Consider the following 10,910-nt stretch of genomic DNA (forward strand, 5'->3'; position numbering starts at 1 on the left):
TAACCCGCTGGAGAACATGGTCGCTGCGGCAGCACGGCTGGCGGCTCTCCCAGTTGACGGCGACTCTCCGACGGCTATTGAAACCCGCCGGGTCAGGGAACTCCTTCAGACAGCACTGGCGCAGCAAGAGGCGTACTCCTACAGCCGGGACAGGATCCACTCGACCCCTCGTCCAGGCCAGAGCCCGAGTTATAGCAGACACATGGTCTCAGCGACCGGCTCAAGTAACGTCCGACGCCATGACCCGCCTTCTGGCCATGGCCCGGCTCATAATGGAGCCTTTCACGCAGCAGACCAGGACAGAGCGCGGCAAGAGGCGGAGCAAGTGCCTCAATTGACGGCTTACCAGACCCCCCGGTTTATCCGACGACTTCCGTCGACGTGGGTATCCCTACCAGGACTGGGGGTGTCCCTTGTTTAGTACCAGCTATCCGCAATGAGCGTTTACCCAAGGACTTCAAGGGCCCTAGGAAGGTGCCTAATTACACAGCAGACTTACAGCCTGCAGCCTGGATCGAGAGTTATGAGATGGCTATGGAGCTGCTGGAGGTCAGTGAGGCGGCCATGGCCAAGTACTTCACCATGATGCTGGATGGGACTGCCGCACTTGGTTAAAAGGGCTACCACCGAATTCCATCGGGTCTTGGGCTGAGCTGAAAGCCCGGTTCATCCAAAATTTCAAAGATACCTGTAGGCAGTCTATGTCAATTGTGGATTTGACTAACTGTAAGCAGCATGAAGGTGAGTCTACGACACATTGGGTTCGCCGGGTTAAGGAGATCATACACTCGTCAGACAAGATGGATGCCGGCTCAACAGTTTTAATGCTGGAGCAGAATTTTCGTTTTGTGCCCCTGAAGATGAAACTCGGGCGGCTTAAGCGTGACTGCAGTGATATGGGTACGCTAATGGCGGCTCTTGTCAAGTACGTCGATTCTGATGGTACCAAGGATCCCCCTTCAGATGATGAAAGGACAGGGAAGGGAAAGAGGAATGGCAATGGCAAGGGTCCTCAGCATAACCCGGGGAACCAAGGAGGAGGCAAGCGCAAGGCGGATGGCAGCCTAGAGTTTGTGGCCAACGCCAGCTCACAAGGGAATAACCAGAGACGTAAGGGGAGCCCCCCTCCCCGAGGCGGCGGGTCAGGTCCGACGCTGGAGCAACTGTTGAATGAGCCTTGTCCAAGGTATGGCTCTAGAGAGAAGCCAGCGACTCATCTGTGGAAGGATTGTGCAATCATGAAGGCCTTTAAGAATTACAATGGCCCGGGTGGCGGCTTAGGCGCCGACGGCTTTCATGGCCCGGGCGGCGGCTCAAATTCTAATCCTCAGAACGGTCAAGGGGGCTTTAATCAGCAGTCTGGCCAGGGTCATCAACAGCAGCAGGGGGGTTATCAGACCAATCCGAAGTAGCTTAGCGGTGGACAGTATCATGTGTTTACCACCAGTCTGTGTAAGCGAGATCAGAAGCTTCATAAGAGGGCTGTGAATGCTGTTGAGCCGGCGGTCCCACGCTACTTGCGGTGGTCTGAGCAGCCTATAGTGTGGAGTAGGGAGGATCACCCTCCCCGGGTGGATAACCCGGGCCACTTGGCCCTAGTGGTGGCTCCTCAAGTGGGAGGATATAAGTTCACTAAGGTGCTCATGGATGGAGGCAGCAGCAACAACATCCTCTATTATGAGACGTTCCGTCGTATGGGGTTGATTGATAAGAACCTCAGCCAGTCCAACACTATTTTCCACGGTGTGGTACCTGGTAAGTCGGCTTATCCAGTCGGCAAGATCGAATTGGAAGTGGCCTTTGGAGATGAGAACAACTACATGGTGGAGAAATTGACCTTCGAAGTGGTTAAGATACGAAGCCCGTACCATGCAATATTTGGGCGGCCGGCTTACGCCAAGTTCATGGCTCGGCCGTGTTATGTGTACTTACAGCTCAAGATGCCGGGTCACAACGGGACCATTACGGTTCACGGCAGCCGGAAAGTGGCCCTGGAGTGTGAGGAGGGCGATGCAGCTTATGCAGAATCTGTTTGTGCAACAAAGGAGTTGAAGTTCTACAAGGACAATGTTGACCCAACTGATATGACCTCTCTGAAAAAGCCGACTACGGAGCATGAGCCGGCGATGAAATTTAAGTCAGCTGATGAGACTAAACTTGTTGATTTCGTTCCAGGAGACTCATCTCAGCAATTTAGCATCAGTGCCAATCTGGATCCAAAATAGGAAGGCGCGCTCATCGAGTTCATCCGTGAGAATAGGGACATCTTCGCATGGAAACCTTCAGATATGCCAGGTGTACCTAGAGAACTCGCTGAGCATACTCTCAATGTTGATCCGAAATTTAAGCCGGTCCGGCAGTTCCTTCGGCGGTTTAATGAAGAGAGGCGGAAAGCTATTGGTGAAGAGGTGGCCCGGCTCTTGGCGGCCGGGTTTATCGTTGAAGTCTTTCACCCAGAGTGGTTAGCTAACCCGGTGCTCGTACTCAAGAAGAACGGCACTTGGCGGTTGTGTGTGGATTATACGGACTTAAACAAGGCGTGTCCGGCTGATCCTTTTGCCCTCCCCCGTATTGATCAAATCATTGATGCTACGGCAGGTTGTGCGCGCTTAAGTTTCTTGGATGCTTATTCCGGATATCATCAGATTAAGATGGCAGTTAAGGACCAGGAGAAGAGGGCGTTCATCACTCCCTTTGGAGCCTTCTGCTATGTGTCTATGCCCTTTGGACTCAAGTGTGCACAGGCGACTTATCAGCGTTGCGTGCAGAACTGTCTTCATAAACAGATTGGGCGTAATGTTCATGCTTATGTGGACGACATTGTGGTTAAATCCATAAAGGAGGAAACCTTGATAGATGATTTGAGAGAAACCTTTGATAATCTCCGGGTCTACAAGATGATGCTTAACCCAGCCAAGTGTGTCTTTGGTGTTCCTGCAGGCAAACTATTGGGTTTTTTGGTTTCTGACAGAGGCATTGAAGCTAACCCGGAGAAGATCAAGGCCATCACCTCCCTGGCTAAGCCGGCGTGTATAAATGATGTTCAGCGCTTGGCGGGTCGCATCGCTGCTTTAAGCCGGTTTATAAGCCGTTTGGGTGAGAAGGCCATGCCATTATATCAGTTGATGAAGAAAACTGATAACTTTATCTGGAATGATGCAGCTAATACTGCCTTTGAGGATTTGAAGAAGCAGCTGGCAGAGCCTCCAGTCCTTGCTGCTTCGGTTGATAAGGAGCCCTTATTATTATATGTGGCGGCGAACACACGAGCCGTCAGTGTGGCTATGGTGGTGGAGCGCAAGGAGGAGGGTAAGGAGCATCCGGTTCAACGGCCGGTTTATTATGTCAGTGAAGTGCTCATTGAGTCCAAGCAGCGATATCCGCATTGGCAGAAGCTTGTTTATGGTGTGTTCATGGCGAGCCGGAAACTTAAGCATTATTTTCAGGGTCATCCCATCACTGTGGTCAGTTCTGCCCCTCTTGGTGATATCATTCAAAACAGAGAGGCCACAGGGAGAGTAGCTAAGTGGGCTATAGAGCTTGGACCTCATGGTCTCAAGTACGTGCCACGCACTGCTGTTAAATCTCAGGCCTTGGTGGATTTGATCAATGACTGGACAGAGTCACAAGTGCCCGAGCAGAAGCCGGATAACACATATTGGACTATCCACTTCGATGGGTCCAGGCAGTTGGAGGGCTCGGGGGCTGGAGTCGTGTTGGCTTCCCCTAAAGGTGACAAGTTCCATTATGTGCTGCAGTTGCTGTTTCCTTGCACTAATAACGCGGCTGAGTACGAGGCTTTACTCCATGGTCTTCGGATGGCTAAAGAGATGAGCTTAAGCCGGGTAAGGTGCTTCGGCGACTCAGACTTGGTGGCTCAACAAGTGTCAGGAAAGTGGGATTCCAAGGACCCTCTTATGGCGGCTTATCGCCGCGAGGTTGATGCCATTGTTGGGCACTTTCAGGGTTACCAAGTGGAACACATCGACCGCAGGAAGAACGAGGCGGCGGATGCTTTAAGCCGGCTGGGCTCTCAGCGAAAACCGGTGCCGCCTAACACTTTCCTGGACGTCCTGTATAGCCCTTCTGTTAACTTTCCTACAGAGGAGGACTTGGCTGTCCCTGACCCGGAGGCACGACTGGTGGCGGCTCTCCATATCATACCAGACTGGACAATGCCATATCTGGCTTACATGACCCGGGGCGAGTTGCCTGAGGATGAATCTTTGGCCAGGCAAATAACCCGGCGGGCTAAGTCAATGATTGTTATCAATGGAGAGTTGCATCACCGCAGTGTTACGGGGGCGTTTCAGCGTTGTGTTTCCCCTGAGGAAGGTCGAGAGATCTTGCGTGAGATCCATGAAGGGGATTGTGGCCATCACGCTGGCTCAAAGTCTCTTGTGGCCAAGGCTTTTCGCCATGGTTTTTATTGGCTCACGGCTCATGCTGATGCGGAGGACTTGGTCAGTAAATGTGATGGTTGCCAGAGGTTCTCACGACGGGCTCATGTGCCGGCTCAGGAGCTGAGGATGATCCCAATCACTTGGCCCTTTGCGGTCTGGGGGCTTGATATGGTTGGGCCTTTTAAAAGGTCCAAGGATAAGAAGACCCACCTTTTCGTGGCAGTTGACAAATTCACAAAGTGGGTGGAAGCTGAGCCAGTTAGCAAGTGCGATGCAGCCACGGCGGTTCAATTTATGAAAAAGGTGATCTTCCGCTTTGGCTTTCCGCACAGCATTATAACTGACAATGGCACCAATCTCTCCAAAGGCGCCATGGAAGAGTTTTGTCAACGCGAGCATATCCGACTTGATGTTTCCTCAGTGGCTCATCCTCAATCCAATAGTCAAGCTGAGAGAGCTAATCAGGAGATTCTGAAGGGTATCAAGCCCCGGCTTTTGGTCCCTTTGCAACGGACGCCGGGTTGTTGGGTGGAGGAGTTGCCCTCCGTGTTATGGAGCATCAACACTACTCCTAACAGGTCTACAGGTTTTACGCCTTTCTTCATGGTTTATGGAGCAGAAGCAGTCCTCCCCAGTGACATCTGTCATGACTCACCTCGCGTGGCGGCTTACGTTGAGGCGGATAATGAACAGGCGCGCCAAGATGCTCTTGACTTGTTGGACGAACAGCGTGATGTGGCAGCAGCCCGTTCAGCGATTTACCAACAAGACCTGCGCCGTTATCATAGCCGCCGGGTTAAATCCCGGGTCTTCCAGGAAGGCGATCTCGTGCTCCGGCTCATCCAGGATCAAACAGATGCACACAAGTTGTCCCCGCCTTGGGAAGGACCCTTTGTGGTCAGCAAGAACTTGCACAACGGGTCATATTACCTCATTGACATTCGGGAGCACAAAGATTCACGTAAGTCGGAGGAAGAGACCCGTCGGCCGTGGAACATAGCTCAGCTTCGGCCTTACTACACTTGAGCCACCGGCTCTCGTGGTGTACATATTTCTCTCAGCCATGTATATATTATGATAAGCAATAAAGCAGGACCTCTGTCCTTTTTTCTCCTCCAAATATGCACGTGTTGTTTTCATTGCAAGATTACATGATGACTTAAAGGAGGATCCGGCTTATGATCGTATTCGAGTCTAGCCGTAAGCAATAAGGTCACTTGGGGGCTTCCTGTTCAAACATGGGTCGTATTCGAACCAAAGAGAACATAGCTGTCGATACCCATTTGATTGGCAAAGTGCCGAGCTCATTGGGAGGTTACCTTTTGGTCATATTTGAATCATAGTTTAACCCCTCTGAGAACCGACATGGATCGTATTCGAATCAGCGTCATTAAACAATTCTTAAAATCACTTGGGGGCTTCCTGTTCAAACATGGGTCGTATTCGAACCAAAGAGAACATAGCTGTCGGTACCCTCTTGATTGGCATCGCCACACCCACTGGGGGCTATATGATCGTATCCGAATCTTAGCTTAACCCCTTTGGGCCGGGTCTCTGGTCGTATTCGAACCGGAAGCCCCTAAGTTCTTCCGTTTTATCACAAGTTTTCTCTGATTATGTCAAGGTGTGTACAGCCGGGTCTCACTTTGCTGGCTTACCTTTGGTTTACAGTATTGCTGAACGCAATGGGTGTTATAAGGCAGGTAAACCGGAGTTGTGGTACCAACCTTCTTATCCGGGTTATTTAAATCGGAAGTATGCTTGCAGGCCGTTAAGTATGTTCTTACGGCTGTATTCAGGATATCATTGGAGACAAGTCCTTTTTGATTCATATTCTGGGTTATCTAAAGCTTATGATTCTCAGGGCGGTAAGCCGCCTCGAGACTTGTGATTTGCCCTTCTATGCAGGATAATTAAAGGCACCTCTTTTTGAGGTTAAGAAAAACAAAGGATTGATTATGACCCGGAGAAACATCAAAGAGAACTTCAAAAGACTTCAGCATTCAATACGTGCACGATGGCACGGCAGAGATAAACTGTTGCACCTACTTTATTACAAAACTCATCAAGTCCAAAAGGGTGGAGCATTGTTTAGTAAACCGCCAGCCGAGTTATGACGCTTGCGGAGTTGAAGTCTCCGGCTCGTTCCTATCTTCTCCTCCGGCTGCTCCCAAGACCTGGAAAGTTGATGACTTCCAGTCGATGCCGCTGAGGGCTTCGAATTGGGCTTCCTCGTCAATTAACCCGGCCAGGTCAATCTCCGGGGCGAAAGTGTGCTGACGAACCGGCGGGATCAAGTTGAGAGCTTCATAGCGAGGGGTCGGGATCCTCTGATTCTCCGCATTGTAACCCGGCTGGTACTTGGTCAGATCTGTATCGTTGCCGATAAGAGTAGCCACCGGGCGTACGGCCTTCACGCAAGCTGCGAAGTCCTTCTGATCGAAAGCGGAGCCGTCTTCCTTCAGGCTTGGATAGCCAAGGGCGATGTCCGCCGGGTCTCACTCCGGCAGGAATGCCTTGGCCCGGCTCAGCGCGGCGATTGCTCCGGCTCTTGCAGAGGCCCGTCGCAGCTCTTGAATCCGTTGAGGCAGTACAGCGAGCCGGCGAAGGACTTCTGCCAAGTGAGTCGGCACCTCGTTGGATAAGGCCACCACAGCTAAGGCACGCTGTGACCCGGTGTAGAGCTGCTCCACCAGGGTATACACGGCCTTCAGCTTGGTGACCACGCTCTGGTTGAGGTTGGCGCTTCTGGGACCTGTTTAACAGAATCAGATAAGCCGGCAACAAGGATGAATTATGAGATATAAACATTCTAAACTTGATGAAAGCCGGTGAGGCGACTTACCGAAGATGGCGGCCACCATCTGGGAAACCTGGCGCTTTAGGCCGGAGAGCTCGGCGGTCTTCTCGGAGAGAGTCTTCTCCGCCTGTTCAGCGCGGGTCACCAATGCGGCCTTTTCTTCGGCCCATGCCTTCCGCTCAGCGTCGAATTCTGTCTTCAGCTTCTCTTGCGCGGCGATGCTGGACACGAACTTGGCGTTTGCCTTCCGGGTCTCCATTTCTTGCATCTTCAGCCGGCTCTTGACATCAGCAAGGTTAGCCTCAAGCTTTTTGCCAGCAGCCTGTATAAGTTTCCGGGTTATGGCATGAACAGTTACTATATAAGTCCCAAGCGTTTTCCAAGCAAAGACACTTGGCACTTGGGGGCTAATGCATATTGAACGTATCTATCTACAAACTGCCGGCTCAATGGAGTAAGCCGGAACCTAAGTCTACAACATATTCAATCATAAGTCGTTGACTTGGGGGCTAGCATGGTAAAGGTAACTATGCAGTAAGTAAGAGGACAGCAGAATGATACCTCAGATTTTTGCTGGATCTGGTTCACCATGGCGACCTCTGCGTCCCGGCTCTTGTGCACTTGGATGATGTAGCCAGAGACGAGCTCTCCAATGCTCAGGTTGGTGTAGTCGGAGAGGTCCAGATTCACCCGGTGGGGCTGCAGCAACTCCCCCTTAGCGGAGCACTTGGCCAGCACGGTAGGTCTCCCCGGCTCAACGAACTCCGTCCGGGTGATTACCACGTCTGGGTCGTCTGCTGGTGGAGCCGAGCTGGAGGCCTCCGGGTTAACAGAAGCTTCTATAGTTGCCTTGGTAGTTGGGGCAGCGGCCTCAGGTGCCTTGTCGGTTGGAATGGTGGCTTCGGGGGCGGAGGCAGCTGGCGGTTCTTGAGCCGTCACCTCCGATTCAGGTAAGTCCGGCACTCCGGCTGACTTGGTCTTCTTCGCTCTCTTGGTGAGCTTTGCCTGGGCACTGAAAGGACAGAAACGTTAAGCACAAAAAGGGTAAGTAAAGACAAGTATAATATGAGATGGTTGTCATTACCCGGGCGCGGTCTTGAAAGCCGGAAGACTCGACTGCATAGAGTCGCCCGAAGAGGGGAGGTCTCCTGATAATTTGAGTCAGAGGAATTGAGTGGCTGACGGATAACACCCGCCAACGGATGAAAAAGGTACAAGTGGGAAATAACCTCAGTTCGGCGCTCCTTGATGTGTCAGGTAACCCGGAGGAGAGGTCGGTGTCCTTGTTGGTCCGGGTGTGACGCCGGCTCTCATGAACCTGTCGCTTCAAAATAAATTGAGGATCTTGATAAGCTAAAGGATGTGAAAAGCTTACTTTCCGGGTTACCCTTCGGACTTTCAGCTTTGGCAAGGGCTCCGAGTCGGAGGAAAGTGACATTACCTCTTCAACCACCGGGTTACTTGCGCCGGTGTCATCCTATCAATGAGCAAGTATTGATAAGGCGGACAGCAACAAACAACAAATACAGCAAGGACTTAAAAGCTCAGGGGTTACCTCTGACTCGGAGCTGTCGCTTAATTGCATCAGCTCTGAAGCAGTAGGCTTGCTTCCTTTCTTGTGAGGGGCGGCTTTCTTGGCGGCTTTCTTCGCCTTTCTGGCCTTCTTGGCCGCTTCATGGTCATACTTGACCCGCCAGAATTTATCATCAGCCTGAAAAGTACAATGAGGTTTTCTTAAAATGATTCAGATTAAAGGTATGTACAGATAAGATGTTCAGATTAATGGCTTACCGCTGGGGCTGGATTGGTCTTGCAGAAGGGGGCTAACCCAGTCCTTCCGCGGTCTGCCAGGCTCTCGTTTAAAAGAGCCTTGGTCATTTCCTCTGCAACGTCTTCAGGAAGATCATTGCGGCTATGTCTCTGAGGGTCCTCTTTTCGTCCTGTGTACTCGCACATTAAGCCGGGGCGGCGGCTCAATGGGATCACCCGCCATGAGATCCAGACCCGGACCAAGTCGATTCCATTCAGACCATTGCCCAGGAGAGCCTTGATTTTGTTGATAGTGGGGAGCAGAGGCTAGCGCTCCGCTTGAGTCAGCTTGTCCGACAGTGGGTGAGTCGGCTCCAGATGCGAGGGGCGAAAGCCGGGCAATGGACTCTCGTCAGCCGGCGACGTGTCTTGGCAGTAAAACCACGTCAGATTCCAGTCCTTGGGGTGGCTGGGCGGCTCTGCGTAAGGGAAAAGGCAGTCCCTACGCCGCTGGATGGAGATGCCACCTAATTCCAGACTTGGCCCATTGGCGCACTCATTCTGACGGTTCAAGTAAAAAAGCTCTCTGAAGAGCAGCAGACTAGGTTCTTCGCCAAGGTAAACCTCGCAGAAGACTTGGAAATTGCAGATGTTGGACACTGAGTTGGGTCCTATATCTTGAGGCCACAAATCGAAGAAGTTTAGAACATCTCTAAAAAACTTTGAGTCGGGCGGTGCGAAGCCCCGGCTCATGTGATCCGCAAAAATCACTACCTCCCCATCCTTTGGCTGTGGTCTCTCTTCTGACGGGTCAGGGGCACGGTAGGACATGATGTCCTTCTTGGGCAGATATCCAGACTTAACAAAATCCGCTAGGGTCTCGTTGGTGACATTGGACCTCATCCAGTTGCAAGTAATGGAGGCTTTGGGAGCTTTGGGAGGCATGGTGAAAGTCGACAGTCTATGATAAAAGGAAAAACGTCCGGGTTAATTATGAGCCGGAAGCAATCTACAGTTCCATATCAAGGTGGCGGCTTATAAGGGGACTAATGGTATACACTTAAGTGCATCGGGCTATTTAAGCCGCCGAGGGATTGAGAATAATTTGATTGTCTACAGGCCTTATCACAGCTAAGCCGGAAATTTTTGTGGCACATGATTTTCTTTAAGCCGGAAGGTTCTACGGCGCGTGGTTTCTTTAAACCGGAACTGTAAACCGCCGAGATTCAATGATTGCAATTTTTACTAAGTGAGGTAAAACAGGTTTCACACATTGCAGTAAAAATTTCGGATCAAAATGGTCGGGTAAAAGAAAAAAATTCTAGACCTAGAAGCAGACGCGAGGAGGCTCTTGAGCTCGAACAAGGTTCTTATGCAGTAAAACAGAGGGTTGTTTGCATGTGAATGGGTCTTAAACATCTACCGCAGTGAGTTTGTACAGGGCTAAAATCAAAAAGGGGCAGTAAGAAAGAAAACTACCGGAGTTTGTGGCAATGGCGACGAACACGAAGAACGCGGACGAACCCTACAGCAGATCTATTCTACAGGACAAGCAGGACTTACAGGAGCTGGAGAGCTGCGGAGGTTGTCGCGTTTCTCTGGTCCGATCAGGGTGATACAGCGGCCTGAGCTAGTGACGACGAGGAGACCCGCGGCGGCGACGGCGGCGGAGCTCGAGCAGCACGGGACAGTGAGAGGAAGGAGACGACAGAGGAAGGAGAGTGAGAAGAGCCCGTCGGGCCGGCCTATTTATAAGGCGAATTCATAAAGCGGGCGCGAGAATCAAGGATACCACGGCATGGTTATCTCCCCACGAAACGCCTCGATTTTCGGGATGACAGTAAATGTAAAGATCCATTGCGAATCTGGCGGAGTAAAAAACGGGCTTAATGGAAGATGACGTCACGGCGGATTATCCGGAGTCCAGAGGATGACGTCATGCCGGGTTATGGCTTTCA

The sequence above is a fragment of the Triticum aestivum genome, chromosome 2D (assembly GCF_018294505.1).
Source record: "Triticum aestivum cultivar Chinese Spring chromosome 2D, IWGSC CS RefSeq v2.1, whole genome shotgun sequence".
NCBI lineage: Eukaryota > Viridiplantae > Streptophyta > Magnoliopsida > Poales > Poaceae > Triticum > Triticum aestivum.